At 43.6% G+C, this 17,502-nt stretch overlaps 1 protein-coding gene across 7 annotated transcripts in view; it reads right to left on the reverse strand.

Moving 5' to 3' along the window:
• Zfh2 (Zn finger homeodomain 2) overlaps positions 1 to 17,502 on the reverse strand; it is a 292,674-nt gene that overhangs the window by 94,965 nt on the left and 180,207 nt on the right. The window lies entirely within an intron of this gene.

Consider the following 17,502-nt stretch of genomic DNA (forward strand, 5'->3'; position numbering starts at 1 on the left):
ATAGCGAAATACGCAGAAGTGCAGCAAGCTGCGTGTGCAGAGGATCGCCCGGAGAAGACGGCGGTTACACAAGGTACACAAAGCCGCGACGGAGAACCGTCGCGGTAACACAACGGCTCGCGTTGTGTTCGGATTACCTGAAGTGAACCCAGCTGTGTTTGCGATCGATCGGCCGAGCTTATCTATCGATGAAATATCAATGTTCCCGTTCGAGCAATACGAGAACGAAAAACGAAAAAGAAGCACAGCGACGACGGCGAGTCGTCGCTATGAATACTCGCCTGTATACCCTCGGATTAAGGATCCTTCTTCTCTTCTACGCGTGTTTCTTCCTCCTTTATCAACGGTTAAGAATTCGTAGCACACTGACAAACCATTGTCCGCTCAAGAATGACTAGAATCTCACTAAATTCTCCTCTCGCTCTTTCCGATACAATACAACATCTTATCTTTTCTTATATCAGATATAAATTTTGCTACTTTTCGCGTAAATTATCTCTTGTATCAGTTTAAAAAAAAAAGATCGTTAAAAATATAATCAAGTTGTATGCTCACAGGCTGCTTAATATTAGTGCATTACAATGTTGAAAGGAAACTTAAATGAAATTACATTTTAATAATTTGTACATTTAGATAGCATTGCCAGGAATTTAATGACCTCTTTTCTGTACTTTGCTCCGTTAGGTTAAACCGAGTGTACTTTAGCAATTTAAAAAATCTTACATTTGAAGTTCGCTAAAGATGGCACTTTTAAAGATTTCAGATTCTTAAAAATTGATTGCCTCTGTTTAGGGAAAAGGACGGAATTAAAACTTTAGAGATAGGATTCCCAGGATAGGATTCTTACGATTCAACGCACATCAGGCAATAACGCGGCCTTACTTCACGCACCGTTGAGATAATCCGATTTCAAATTACGCAAATCGACACATTACAACTGCGAAAGCGGATGGGGAATACACACGCGTCGCAATTCCGGGTTAGGCAGAGAGAGAGCTAACGAGAGCCGTGCGAGAAGGATTAGACGCGTCCTGCCGCGTCACCCAAAACGAGATGCGCCGGTCGCTTTGATTATATCGCAAGGGAGGGAGGTGGATAAACACGCTCACGGGAGCATAATCCACGTTTCCAGCGAAACGTGCGCGATGATGCGAATTCCTGCCGCGAGCGAGAAGGCGAGGGCGAAGCCAAGACTCTAATAATCTAATCCCAATTACGCGGGATCGCGGTCTCGAATCAACGTCGTGAGGTGGAGGCCGGCCGCAAGCATTCACGGAATCTAACGGATTAAAGATGAGCGCCGGGTGGGTGTAACGCGCGATTTATGCGCTTGGCTCGCGTGCGTGTGTACGCGGGGGTGTGGAACGGCGTGACGCGATCCGTTGGGAGAGAGTGGTATATCCCATCCTGCGGAAGAGAAGCCTGAAACCGATCCCGTCCCTCTTCCTCGCTGTCTCTCTCTTTCCCGATCGCCCTCCCCCCCTCACGCCCGTCGGCTGCGGGCGGTATCGCCGGACATTATGGTACATACGTGTATACGCGGCATTACATGGTTCCCCCCTTCACCCTGTACGCTCCCTCTCGCTTCACTCTTCCTTCTACTCCTCTCTCTTTCTCTTTCTCTCTTCCCATCGAACCGCGCCATCGCCACAGTTATAATTCCGCGGTGCAAACGCCATAATCTAGTCACCGTATCCCCCGGCATCTCTTTCTCGAACGATACCGCTTTTATAATGCGTGAGGTACGCCGGCCGCGATCGTTCCCTCGGATTATCATCGATCGATACCGCCAATCCTCCTAGGCGAATCCTCCTTTGCACGGTGCCCAATCACGTGCCGCGCGTTCGAGAGACGTTCCGCGATCCCGATAAAACGGGTGCCTCGTCGACGGCGCTCATTAAAGCAAAATCGTACACGTCGAGGAATATAATTGCGTAGCCTATACTGGATCGGTGCTAAACGAGGAGGAGCAAAATGCCGTATTCCCGTAAATATGTAACGCTCTGCTTGAACATTGCGATACAAGTTTAGCTGAGTTCAGCTTTCAACGTTATAGATGCGAAGAACTGTTGCGATTTTATTGTCATGAATTAACATAAAAATTATGTTTCAATATATTATATTATTTTCTATCTAGTCCAACATCTAGTCAACCCTATTCAATCGTCTTCTGTTCCGATTCTTGCTTTCCCTTCTAGGATGCACGGAATTAGTCAAGATCTCTTTTTCCGAAAGTTCTCAGAATTAAAAATGTTGGTATTTATTTAATGTGACAATCTGACGATTCAGTACGGTATCATCTGTATAAACGATATTGATACGTTATCACATATTCCGAGTGGAGGTACGAGGTACGGAGAGAAGAATAAGGGTAACAAAGGGCATCGGGACAAACGGAGAACATCTGCCAATCTGACATCACCTGCCTCGACTCGCCTATTTCTAGTCAATTTATCACGCATTTCGGTAATGCTAGGAAGAACGGAAGGACGAGCTAGCGGCGTCGACGCGTCGACGTTAGAGGCGTATGGCGTCGAACGGCTTTGTTTTCGCAGGGCCCGGCCCTAATTAAACGATAGCATCTTAATTGTCTCCCGACCATTCTAACGCGGCGATTCATGGCCGCGATCGTTCCGAGGGTAGAGCGCCAAGTTTCGACGGCTTTCTTATATTGCAGCGTCATGATTCCCGTTTGTATGTAAGCTAGAAATCTCTGGACGCTCAAAAAATTATTCACGATTCTTTTCAGGATAACAGATATACACGAGTACGATTGTCTTATTTCAAAACTGCATTATTTTTTTATCGTATAATTAGATAAACTTGCAAATACACACATTTCTTAATTTATAAATATCTTTTAATTAAATCTGAATCGTTACAAATCCAATGAGATTTAATAAGACTTAATTATATTCTTTTTATTTGTAACGAAGAAAATAATTGTAGGCAGGGTAAACTTATTTTCTATGTTACATAACATTAACATTTTTATTCCGCTAATGCGTCTGAATGATTTGTGATAATGCAGTGATAATCTTTTAAAATTTGACAAATCGCTCGAGATAGAGAAACGGTATCAAGTCGATAAATATTTCACGAAACAATTGGGACAAGCTAAAAATGCGCACACCGATGGATCTACAAGTGCACCAGCGAAGCGATACACCCCGAAGCCCGACGTAATTATAACTTTGGAGAAAGTCGAGGACGATCACAGGTGGCTGATGAGTGTTCAATAGTGGAAAAGGGAAGCGCATGACATAACGCAGCGGGAAGAAAGACGGCGGAGGGCACGCGGTGGGATCGGGAGAGGCAGAGGGAGGAGAGCGAGGACGATTCGGCGGAGGGAAGGAGCCTTCGATGATGGGAGTTAAATGTTCGGCGAAGGAGCGACCGCGGAGTCGACGCACCGTGCCCTTTTGTTTGTCGCGGTGTTTCGCTCGAAGGTCCCTTTGTATCCCTTCGGACGGAGGTAGGAGGCATCCGTGGTCCCTATACGGGGCCCACATGGCGAACCCGGCCGCGTTTATTCGGCACGAAATACGCAAGATGCGCGCAATTATGGCCTCTCAATTATCTCGTACGCGTCTCGTTATTTATTGAATACCGTGCCTGCTTATTTCTCAGGCGAGTTTGCGTGCCGCGGTAAGAGGGTGTCCTCGGAAGGGTGGCGAGGGGGTAAGACGGCGGGTCGGCGGTTCCTTATTTTTTTCCTTGCGGGTTTCGACACGGCTCGACGTGTGGGGATGCATTGTTCGGGCTGATACCGAAACCGGAAGTCGTCGAAATTCCGCGTCGCGCAAATCGAGACCGCAGACTTTCGCGTGCTAAAAAAAAAAACGACGCGCGCAAAATAAACAGGCGCATTACTAGAGCACATTACACCTCAATACGATACCCTTTCATCATTAATCCGCATTACGAAGATTCTGTCAATTGTTAAAAAGAACATAATGTACAATATATACTATACATAGTATATCTATTATATATGTATAGTAATTCACAGTCATTTTTTTAAGTATAGTCATCTTACTTTTTAAAAAGGATCATCGAGACACTATATGCTGCACGATGCATTAGATTGCATCAATTGCCAAGTACAACGCACTGCGGCTTCGCGGTACAATTAACTGGGGCCGTATTTCTCTTATTATTGTTATTACGTGGCCGGACGGCTTTCTACTTAATATACGCGGGCCGCGAGCTTGATAAGAACTATCCACGAACAACGACCACGTTCGGCTGACGCATACGAAGCCGCGCGGAAACATACGCTATTGCCGCGCCGCGAATCGCATGCGTATGCGCTCCGTGGCTTGTATGCAAATGCCGGCGAGAAATAATTATAGTTGCACCCCGCGCGCCGGTGTCGTAGTGTCTTCGATCGCGCGCCGATCAAAAGCCCCATCGTCGCGGAGAGGAGCAAGGAAAGAGACGCGCTGATTTATGATTAAAAAATGCTCAAAAGTGTCCCATTCGTTGCACTGCAGTTCGCATTTATGTAAAATGCCCGCCGCGTATATCTCGTCACGATAGTGCGAACGGGAGAAATGCGAATAACGGTTTTATTTACCAATCGCTCCTCCCGTGATTTCGTAATAGAAGTATCGATCGTTCTGTAACGCGCAGTCCTGAGTAATGCGATTGCGTGTAAACTCGTCACGATGCAAAACGCCGAGTTTCGCCGTAAGCTTGCCCAGTAACACGCGATCAATAATTATCTCCGTTTTTAACGGAGATATGGACTAATACATTATGGAATTATAGAAATAACTACGGAGGTGGATATAATGCCGAGAGAACTCGCGCTCTTCGTAATGTTCAACGAATGTTTCCTCACATCGCTCGGAGGAACAAATTTTCCCAATTAGGAATTATTCACCGGTGAACGATAATCGCGGTCGGGTATGGGGGAAATTCGAAACGACTCGCACTCTCTCCTAGCCGGATGACTCGTAATTCCGCGCGATACAAGAGTTCTCCTCTTCTCCTTATCGACATTTCGTGCTTCATGCTTCGCGCTCGCTGCTACAGCCTGTCGGGGGCCAACGCGTCTTCGCGCTATCTGATAAGCGCCGATTAATCGATATTATTTTGATTGCCCGAAGGAATCCGCTACGCGAGACGATATTCGTTCATGAGCGGGAGAGAAAGAGAGAGAGAGAGAGAAAGATAAAGAGAGGATGAGTAGAAGGAAAGGTAGAGAGAATGTTGCACAGGTAAAAAGACTGAAGGGCAGCAGAAGAACCGATGGATGGGAGAGAGCGGTGCGCGGGCCCTCTCTCGCTCGAAGACAACGGCAATAAGTGAAGGGCAGAGCGCGCACGAAGGCAAGCGAGCCGAGCGCGCGCGTAATTTACGTGCAACATGGTTCCGAGCGGCGTTTAATCCGACGGTGGAGCCGGCGATTATGAAGTTAGGGTTGGGTTAGGTGCTGAGCGCGAGGAGGGCCTCTTTGTGATATCAATTAAGTATGATTTTCCTCCTCCCCCCACCCCACTAGGGCGAGAGCGCGCAGCCTCGTCTTCCTCGCGGGGTCTCTCCGTCGCTCTTTTCGCACCGGCTTCTTCTCTCGCTCCTCTCTCTCTCTCTCTCTCTCTCTCTCTCCCGCACCCTCCCACCCGTTCGACTCTCCCTCTCCCCGCGGGGGTAACCCAGGGTTTAACCCATTCCCTTATAATTTCCTCCCAATGCACCGTGAGAAACTTGCTCGTAACACGCACGCGCACGCACGTACACCGGGGGCCCGCTTCCCCAACTCTCTCCCTCCCCCCCTTTTTCATGCTCTCACTCGCTCGCCCGCTCTCGTTGGCGGTCACCGATTATTAGATTTCATCGAATTTTCGTCGTCCGCGCACAGGCATCCGGTCCAGACACGAATCCGCCAATTAACCCCGTTAGCATGTGGGGGATCCGCAATTAAGCCAACCGTGAGAGAGAAGTCCGATTCACGGCGGCGCGGCGGTTCGCTTTTTCGGCGTAACGAGGATCCGGGATGCCGCACCGTCAAAATTTCGCTGTTAATCTTGCCCGATCGATTCAGGCCGTATATTACTAGATCACGTTTCACCGATCCTTCTTTTTCTTTTACATCTGCCCGTTCCCGATGCCGCACGAGAGAACATTGATTATTAGCGAGAGTAACAGATATGGTCATTCTCCGAGCTATGCGTCATTCGTTTCACGTTAATTCATCCTCTTTTATCTCACCTTGAAATACTGGTTATTATAAATACACGTTCAGTAATATACAATTAAAATGACTAATATAATTCTACTGATTGCGAACTTATTAAATCAATTTTTTTACGAGAATCATGTTTGCATAATGCATTTAAGTCTCACTTTACTTAATCGTAATCGATATCTTTAATTCTGTAGAGCTTGTTTTGTTGTCCGTTAGATATATACTTCTTTTAATTATAATATGTTTTTCTTGTGAAATAACCAGTATTGTTAGGAGAATATTTTCAAGTTGAGAAGAAAAAGTGAAGAAGCAAGATTCTCGTCTCATATGTAGGAAGTAGATTGCGGGGATGCGGCGCGAGATGATGCGAAATCTGCAACCGACTCGTTTGTTAACGTCGAGACGAGTTCCATAACGATCTCATTTAACTTCCCGGCGACACTTGACCCGCGTACGTCAGAGAACGTCCACGCAGCGTTGTTGCGTGCGCTTCGGTAGCTTAAATAAGAGGATAGATCATCAAGGGAAATACCCCCTTCAGCGCTATACGGAGACGCAAACCATAACATAACACTAACTGTAGCGTGTAACAATTTACCTTAAGGTTTAACATTCCCCGTAAAGAGACTTGATGCGATCAACTCTGTGCCGCCAACGCGATGCAAAATTTTCTTTTAAATGCCAGATCGAAACGTTATCGTACAGCGGAAGCGTTCCCGGATCTTTCGCGAGCGTCGGTGCGCGTTTCTCGACGTCGACTTCGTTTACGGGTCGGTTTTGACCTTGCAACCGGATCCCCGATACCTTTCGACGGACACACTCGCGCCTCAAGATCGAAAAGAAGAACGTGGCCTCGAGGCTCCGCTCGGGCATTGTAGGAAGTGCTTTTTGCCCTGACGTCGTGCCCGAGCCGCCGACGGTCGACGTGGGGTGGCTAATGACAAAATCAATGCGACATAATTAGACATGGCGGCTACCTACCTACCCGGCTACCTAGCGATCTATCGCGACTTGCGGACGCGTCCGTGTGCGGGCACCTATACGAGCACGAGCCACCGTTGCGCTGGGGAGGAATTATTGTAAAAACATCCCTTAATATGATCGATACGGCTTCGTCGTTAGTTCGTGCCTGTCCGTTTCACCCCGATGGCAGTAGTACCTCGACCCTCTCATAGCGCGAGTTTTGTAGATTCAAATCGAATTTTCATTAATTTCATAAGAGCAAGAAGAAAATGATATACAGGTATCCTCCGCTTTTCGAAAGATTGTTTTACGCCATTTCGCTTTTATAAAAGATCTACATACATTTGTTTTCTGAAAAGCTAATCGAAAGAAATCCAAAAAAAATTTTCACTTTTGCGAAAAAAAATTTTTTCATGATAATTACTTATTCGCTTTACGCCATTCGGGTTACGAAAGGTTTCATACGAGGAGACTTATATTATTTCGAAAGATATAATTACAACTCTCTTTTTCTTTTGGAGAGAAAACGTACTCCTCTCCTTACGAGATGCTACCTAAATTTAGTGGTTCTCGATATCTTTTGAATCTCTTTTGGCACTTAGTTATAAAAATATCGTTGTGGTCAAACGGTTCCAGATTATGTAATTGAGTGACATTCATAGGCATTCTATTCCAGATATACCGCATTCCCCTATGATGCCGATCGATAAAGGACCATCGTTAAATAACGTGACAAATTCATGCATCCAGATGCACGCCCGAAAACAGGACGCACACGCATCGTTCGGTACCGATGCAAGCAGGTCAATGTGATTCCTCGCGTTGCGTTGCGCGCCACATGCGTCGTCATGCAGGGGATAAAAGGTAGTCGACTGAAACAACCGCGGCGGAATTGTTGAATTAATTATGCCGAGGCATTGCACACCGTCGCCTCGCACTCGCACGTTTGCGCGCGACTTCGCCGGGGAAAAGATATCGATATAAATTTTTTCGCTCGGACTTGCTAGGGATGCCACACGTGGCTTCATGCGAGAGCAACGGATTCATGATTAGCCATGTCTCGACCCCAATTTCACATCCTATATATGAATTTTACATTTTGTAAAATTCCTTCAAGATAATGGATGCTGATAACGTTACCTCGTAAATTTTGACTAATCGATTAGCATTACTTCAATATTTATGTCTATATATAGACAACACGAAAAGACTGTACAGTTTTGTCAGAAATCGTCTTTCTTTAATAAATGTAGGAAAAAATAGGGATATAGCATACTGTAATACTCCTCTTAGGAAAAGAAATTTATAAAAAAAAAAATTTATAATAGTTTTTCTTACCTTGCCGTTATGTATTATTCTTAATATTTCCAGGGGCACCGAAAGGAAATTATTATTCATGTGACAGTCAAGAGCAATGAGCACTTGAATATCCATGAATTGTGTTTTGTCACGGAAAGAGGTGGGCAACACAATTCGAAATCTATTATATGAATCAGGTCTTTTTGATATCTTATTTGCGTATTTTCCTGAAAGATTTAAATTAGATTTAGATTAGATTTAGGTTGTGTGTTTTGTTTTTTTAATTAAATCTAAAAGTATATCATCGTACCTCTGGGTTCAAATCCGATCTAAAATTTGTCAGTTTTATTCGATCGCCATGATTGCCACTTCTCATCTGGTGATGGCAACCTACTGAGAGTATCTCGTCACGAGAACCTCTCTGTATTTGGAGAAGAAATCCTCCAAATATAATCCGTCTTTCGGAAGAAACGTTTAAGCAGTTATTCCACAAATAGCAACTGGCAACTGCTATGTGTATTCCCCCCTCAATTTATAATATTATGATGGAGGAATATCTCGATCTGTCTATTCACTTATTGATTAATAGTTACTCCAAAAGAGTTATTTGTAATTGTCCATTGGCATGATTATTAGGATGTCACTAATTTTCAATCTGGAGTACCTACTCTTCGTAATTCCACTGGTCTCGTTTTAAATTCCCATAGTACATTAAATAAGATATTACTGTACTACATTCATTACATTTTGCCTTATGTTCCGGTAAGTCCGAATATAATATTGTCGTAGCTTGTCAGGTAGCGTGTGATTTTTATCGAGAAATATTCCACGTTTACTTATATGTGCCCTTAATGTTTACAATATCAAGTATCTCGTCAATATTAAATGTTAAGGCTCCTGGATACTCGCTGCAGCCATGTTAGATTGTAACGTCAGAAGCGAGAAATGACACGTTGAGAATTCTTGCGTGCCATTTTTAATAAAAAGATATTTGGATGAAAAAATATCTCTGAATGTCAACGTGAAGAAATTCAAGCAAGCGCAGGTAAACGGCAGGAGTAACTAAGATTCTCTTAAAAAAAAAGCCAAATTCCCCTCGTTATCTAATTAGTGACGCGCATGAATGGATTAACGAGATTCCCACCGTCCCTATCTACTATCTCAGATCACTTTAATACACTTGTAAAATATCCCGAAGATCCTGTCCTTGCGCTCCGTTTTAAAATTATTGTTAAGAAAATTTCAGGTGGCCTTCCAAATATGGAGGAAACCCACAAGGTTGAGGGTTTGGCAGTAAGCTGACAACTTACTATGAGAAAACAAAATCTTGTCTCGAAATTTCAAAAATTCTGAGGTTTTGCCTTTCTGTGTTTGCCGTTCGAAATCTGCGTTAAACTGTAGGTCCCATATATCTGACGCACACAGATATTTCTCAAATAGTTAAATTGATAATCAATTTAATAATACTACATACAATGTGTATAATCTACGTGCGCAACGTATATGCGCAATGTATATGAAGAGAAGTCACCACGCTCGGACACGAGTAATAGGACTGAGGATTAATAATACTAACATAAATCTTCAAAATATAAGAGATAGGCGATGGAAGGCGAACGTCCTTTCATACTCGTGAAGTCATCATTAGCGTTACGACCTCGCGCACATCGGTGAAGCAGAAGCCGAAACTTCTTTTAAGATTTCACTAGACCGGAATGTGGCGAGGTAGAGTTAGTTTCAACAGAATCAAGAGACTATCAAACTCTTCAAAATCATAACTTGTCGCAGACGTAAAATTCAATACATGAAATCCTATAAAATTATTATGTCTCTATTTCGGTTGCACAATGAGATGATTCATGCCGATAAAATTCGACCCAATTTTTTTATATTTTCTTATTAAAAATATGCGTCTGGGAAGAATTTTGATATAACGAATATAATTAATAACGTGTTCTGTCTTATCATATTTTAGAAATCTAGATAGTTCGCGGACAAAAGCGCAGCAAAATACTGACACTTGTCGGTGTAAAGGGCTGGTTGTTCCAGCCTGTTGGTAAACTACCTAATAGTTAAATCATATGTACGTCTTTGTTTATCCTTTACATTGGACAAAGATAGACATATGATTTAACTATCAGGTAACTTACCAATAGGTTGGAACAACCGGCCCTAGTGAGTGCCCTCCTGTGTCTCACAATACATGCTTCAGTGAATTGGCATAAAAAAAACATTATGGAATTCAGAGAAGGTCTAGGTTCCAACCCTAGTGGAGTGATATTCAACACACATTTTTCTGCACTAAATTCTTTATAATAATTTAAAAGATGCTTGTTCAGCATCAAAAAAATTAAATCGATAATTATCGATTTAATTATCCCAACGAGACTAATTCCACTTCGGAATTAAAGGAATATAAAAGATGGCACTTCTTGATTTATTCTTGATGGCTACGTTCTTCAGTCCTCTTCAACATATAAATCTCCCCCGTTACGACACTTGCAAGGTCATTGGAATGGTGGTACTTTATTCACTAAATAAAAAAAATAAAAAAAAAAGATTAATAAACTGCTGTAAATAGATAAAAACAATATAAAAAAAACTTAAAAAAACTACATTTATTCGTTACAATTGAATTTTTGGAGTAATGCATGGCTCTGAGAGTAATACAAATACATTCGTATTTAACAGATCTCGAATTTGATCCCGACTATTATGCATGCTTTGGTTTAATAACAGATTAATTTGGAATTTATAGCCGTGAAAGAATAGCAGATGTAAATTAACTCGTTCCGGGAACTCAAATTTCATTTTTGAGGTAACGTATGGCTGTGTGTGAGAGCGATAAATTCGTGATCGGCAGGTACCAGATTCAATTTCGATTTTCATCCCTGTATACCTCGATTTTACAAGAGGTTGACTGGGAGATTAAAAGTTGTGAATGGTCGGTAGAATTTTTTATTGGTTACTCCCCCCCGCATAGTGCAACACCCGAAGCGAGCGAGCGGGTGGGCTCCTGATTGGATTTCGGGTCCGGTTCTAGGTGCTGCGCTAATGATCTCCGTTAGCAGATGCCTCGCACCGAGGGAACCGAGCGCTCCGCGTTGATTTATGGTCGCCCAAGAATTCCGGCAAATTCGCGGCGCATACCACCGCAGCGCAGAACGGCACGGTTTCATAATCTAGTAAGTCCATCTGTCGAGATGTACGCTCGGATAATCGCAAATTCGATTGTCATCCAAATAAAAAAATGATCTCATTCTTAACCCTTTAATACGTACATTCCTAAATTTACGTTCTGAAAATTCCACGCGCAAAATGATCCTCTCGTACATCTGTTTTCTTTTTTAGATAGCACGATTGTCTCATACTGTATTGATACTTGGAACGATGGCTGCTATGATAACCGCCATTACATTTTAATCGTTAAATCTGGAAGCAACTAAAAATCATGTAGTATTTTATGCCTGCACGCCCACACTTTTTTTATAACAGAATTAACATAGAAATAGATCAATCTCTCTAATGTCTTTTCTGGCACGCTTTTATAACGAGACTAAATTGCGCTTCGACGATTATGTTCCAAAAATAAACGAAACTTGAAAAATGCAAAACTGAAGGCCGCCAATTTCTGTGCTGCGCGTTCTAGGGTTAACATTATTGCGCGTTATGACGCAGCGAAATTACTTCGAGCTCCCATTCGACGCGAACAAAGCCGCAACGAAGTCTGCCGGTTGCACAATGCGACTTCTTGCCTGGTGTAAAACTTTGTATAAAACCGAGAGCGAGCCGACGCGACACGATGCGACGCAACGCGACGCGACGATGGCATGGCATGGCATGGTATGGCGTGGTATGGCGTGACACGTGGCGTCGTACGCGCTTCGATTCGAAAGAGATAGATGGAGAAGGCGCTTTTATGCACACAAGTTTCAGTATAGCGTACGCGGGGCTAATTATACCCCGGACAAAGGGTTCGCCCGCCGATGACGCACAAGTAAGCTCGGAAACATTGATGAGAAAGAGAAGGAGAGCTGTCTATAGTCGTCACAGCCGGCGCGACGATGCCGCCGCGCGCGGTAAGTCGGAACCGCGCTGGTAATCGCGCCGGGAGGTGTTTACAATTTATTGTTGTTCGTTCCGCCGGCGCGAGGTGAACGAGCGTCGATAAGCTTCGACGAGGCGGGGAATATGACGCGTAACGTGGCCGCGGTGACGGCGACGGCGATTGCCGTAGCAAGGAAGTATTATCTCGGCTAATTGAACCCTTCGAGCTAATCCGACCGCTCCGCTCTGTCTGGGACGCGCGCGCGTGTCGCGTTCTCGCCGAGACGAGGATCGCGCGTCGCGCGTCAGCGGAAGGCTGGAAACGCCGCCGCGAAGGTTCGTCTCGCGGCGTTACTCGTGCATGTCGACAAATTGATTTAAACGGTCCGCACACCCACCTACCCGGCCGCTCGACAGCATGGCACTGCGTTCCGACGCATTACCGGGCAAACCCACCTATCGCGAGAGTATGGCCGCGAGATCAGGTCGGGGAACTATCCGCATCGCTTTCACGCCAGAGACACGGATAATGCTGACCGGGGAGAGCCATAGATCAAAATCGCACAATACCCGGGATTATCGAGCGCGCGATAAATTTTTCCTCGTCCACGAGGAACGGAAGAAACAAATGCACTTTTATATCGCTACACTATAGTTATGCAAATGAGAGAAATACGCGGTGTGTGTACGTGTTGAAAAAGATAAATCATGTAAATCCGCGTTAGTTTCATTGTATACTTTCGTTCTGTAAATCCGCGCGCGCGCGCGTGCTCTAGATCAGCTGGTATCCGACGTTGGATCGTTAGATTCTCAGCGGCGATCTCATTAGGCGAACCGCGCGGGCAAACAATCCGCGGCATAATAACGACTCACGCGTTCTCGCGTTTAGTGCTTTCCTTCTCCCCCGTTGTCACCACGCCAGATATACATCTCACCCTCTCGGTCGTGCGTAACCCTTTATGGCGAACGCACGCGCGCGGCGCGGAGGTAATCCGGGGTCCCTCGTGCGATTATTTTATGGATACCAGTCCGCTTTCGTTCAGCGGCGACTCGTAAAAGGGCAGGGAGCGAGCTCGCGCCCGAGATGGATAAAAGGCGCGAGAACGGAGAACAAACGGAGCCTTGTTACCGGCGAACCGTTCGCATTCGGTTGATACATCGCGAATAAGAAAAAATATTTCATCGCCGCAAATAAGAAAAAAAAAAGAACGAACTCAGTTCCGTGACGCTTGTTATTACATCCTGTTTTTCAAGATATATAGCATATAGGAAGGTCACTTATGAAATTAATCCTTCCCCGCTCGCGGAGAATATTCCGCGGGAAAGAAATTGCTTTGCATGTCACAAACGACATGTTCTACAAATCCATCTAATCGCTCGCAAACATTAGACTTGAATAAATAAGTCTATCTTATATAATTCGTTATGCTGCGCATTCATATAAAATTTCTTTAATCTCTTAATGATAGAGTACCTTGAGAGAAGTATCTTGTGTGCGCGATATCTGATAGAAAATTAAGAGGATCAGATGCTAAATTTCATTTCAGAAACTAGAAATAAATATTGAATACTAGAAGAGATCGAACGAGATGAACAAGTAAATAAAATTATTAGAGAAACTATTGATTTAATATAATCTTCTAAATCCTGAAGAAATGTTAAAATGTTTTGACGCATTTCGTACGCACGCTTTTACATGTAATACGTGGATGTCTATTCAATATTTTCTTCTGACAATGAGATACCTGTTCCGAGCTCTAAACACATTTCACCAGCCCCGATGACAGAACCGAAAAGGCCGGATTCCTAAAGCTCAGTTTCAATATCCCACCGAGTGCTAACTTTTGGGACGAACTTTCACAAAAGAGATTTCTCAGAAGTTAAGGTTTTTTTGTGATGACATTCCAATCATCGATAGATAATTATCCGAATCAACAAGGGATTGAGACATCACCTCAGCATAGTGTTTATAGCTTATTGTTAGAGCCACTTTAAGTAAAGACTTCAAGGCAGCTTTAAGAAAGAGAAAAAGGAACAATACCGCTTTTGTGTGTTTTCCCTCTGAAATAACTCTTGTATAGGACTCCTTCTATAGTAATTATAACAGACGGAGAAAGGTGGAGAGAAAGGGCAAACGTTAAAGACGATGCTTGTGCGACTTGGTTCTCTAGCGAGGCTTAATCGTCTTACTTAATCGCAATTAATCGAGCGGCCATATGTCAGGGCTAATCGACCTCGGTTGCACGTCGAGCTAAGCGATCGGTTAGATTTCACCTTTCGATGATTACGTCCCCAATGTCCGCCATCTCTGTATACATTACAAGCCACAACAATTTTTTTATTATTCTCGGTAACTTCTACATTGTATCATTAATACCCCTCTGGCATCTTTCCAACTAAAAATTATAATCCACGTTAAATCTAACAATAAAGGTAAATAAGCCGCAGAAACATTTTAAAGCAAAAGTTCAATCGCATTTCGCAGAAAAGATATTTGCGACTAACAATATTTCAATTTTGAGTTTATTGCTTTCGCAGAATTGTGGATGTAATTTCGCCGATCTTTCATGCGATAATAGCTAAAAGCATTTCGCTGAAATGTCTTAAGAGCGCAAGTAACTTTCAAGAATGTAATTTACATAAATCGATCAAGAAAAAAAGCTTTAACAGTACATTTATTTTTAATCACGATAAAATCAAACGACAACGATAAACATAGATACAAATAATTTTATGTGTTTCTTACTATAATTTATTATATTCATTTATATTTAATATACGTTCTGTGAATTAATGTCAATATACCGATATAATAATTCAAATATTCTAACGCATCATACATCGAAAACATCGTTCGATCTACCGGATCTTTTTATCAGTACACTTGAAATCGATAGGGAAACATCGAGAAAGCTGTCTTTCCATAATATTGTTAAAATGCGACGCGATTGAAAAACGCCACGCCGGATTCTTCGAAAAACTGACCGCCGCTAGGCGAGGAATTATCAAATTCCTGTGCGCGAACGAGATCATTAGAGAGGCTGTCGAGATGAACGGACAAGAAAGCCGTACGTGTCGAGTCGCCGCATTCGTTTCCATCGATCGGAACGCGTTCGTTATTCGACGGGAAGCGTCGTCGAGGAGTCCCACGGCGAATCGCGGCGAGCGCAAGTGGCGAAAGAAGAGTGAAGGAGGATGGACGGGAAGACGATCGCCGTTAACGAGCCGTCAATCTGAGGCCGCAGAAGTGTCGATGACACCTGTTAGGAGACGATCGGCAGATGCTGCGCGTCGCGCACCATCTCTCAAGCGAGGAAATCATTATTATGGTCCTTCGTGCGGTTCAAAGTGAAAATACAATGTTCAATTTTGCTCTTCGTATTGAAGGACACGTCGGGAACGTGGAAAGCGAACGATCACGCGAAGTGAATCCATCGTATCGGTAAAATATTTTTACACGATTTTCTTTCATGACGTAAGAAGGCGAGTGCACTCGCAAAATTATCAGCTTCTACAATGTGGAATAACTGCTGCGGGGTTTCGCGAAGAGAATATTCCGAATGTCGCTCGTCAAGTGTCGATAGCATCCGGAGATCAACATGGCCTGCTCTCGAGGCATCAAACGAATCGGAGAGGAGGCCTTTTATACATCTGCGATGGGCCAATGGCGGGTACGCCATCATCGTGCGCCCATTAAGTGTCGCGTGTGCGCCTCTTTATTGTCCTGCTCGCGAATGAGATATGCGGGCGCATTGTCTGCTGGAATTATTACTAATTGCCGGTCGTCCTTCGACCGCTCGGCTGCGAGCATTCTTACTCGAGGGATAGGCGCATTATTTCGAAAAACAATCGTCTCGGAATCACATCCTATTGGGCGGAAAATGTTCCATTTGAAAGAAACAAAATTGATAGTGAGTGAGTAAGTGAAATCGAGAGTGAGAGAGAAAAAGAGAGAGACATACGCCAGTCATAATTTATTAATTTAACTTGAAGCAGCATGAATTATGGTGGTTGAATTGTTAGGAGAAACTATGGTGGACTATTATGGTATAATATTAGACGCACACTATGTGCTCGAGACTGAAGGGCTGAAACACGCTATCCTGGGGAATACTGTGCGCTTGGGTTATATTTACCTGAAAGTTTAATTATAATTGCGTGTGAGCGTGTGTGCGTGTGAGAGAGGGGGTGGGGAGAAGGGAGAGGCAGAGAGAAGAGATATGATATATCGGAAACTATCGAATTCTATTTTGAGATATACGTATGTAGATTAAATAGCATAAGTTCAAAGGGAACATGACTATATACTAGTAATTACTTATGACGTTTCCTAATTACGCATCTATAATATCTAGCTAAAATTATTTTCAAACGTCAGAAAATCTAATTTAAGAAGTCATATCTAAAAAGAAATCTATATGATTGTATCGCGTTTACGTGTTCGCGATAAGCATTTTGACGAATTTATTTCCGTGATTATTGTTTCTCATTGCACATGTAATAGGGTAAACATTCAAACGTCCATCGCACGGTATTCTGGTCTGGCACTTCCGAAGACATCATTGTACGAAAATACGCCGCGATTGTCACGAGCAACGGTACGTCGCGTCGCCGGGACCCGAATTGGGGAACTGTCCCCCACGAGGATTATCCACTGACACGCAATCATTGAGGCTCAAAATTACGTGGGCACGGCACGCGTTTATCTACGTCGTATCGATACCTAATCACTATACTTGGCGTGGATATGTCACAGCTACCTCTCCGACATACGAAAACAGCCAAGTGCCTTCTATCCTTAGATACCGCGTTCTTCTCTCACGTTAACAATTTATGGAATGAACGACATAAACGAGAGTCGGCAGCAAAGACCTAGAATCATCAGATTTCTGCGTGTTATATTCTCGAAATAATTTCGCAGTCGTTTCTTTTTTACTGAGAATAGTTTCGCGTAGAGACTATTTATATTTTATGAAGATACCTGCCATTTGAAATTTCTC

This window comes from Temnothorax longispinosus, chromosome 12 (assembly GCF_030848805.1).
Source record: "Temnothorax longispinosus isolate EJ_2023e chromosome 12, Tlon_JGU_v1, whole genome shotgun sequence".
NCBI classification, from domain to species: Eukaryota; Metazoa; Arthropoda; class Insecta; order Hymenoptera; family Formicidae; genus Temnothorax; species Temnothorax longispinosus.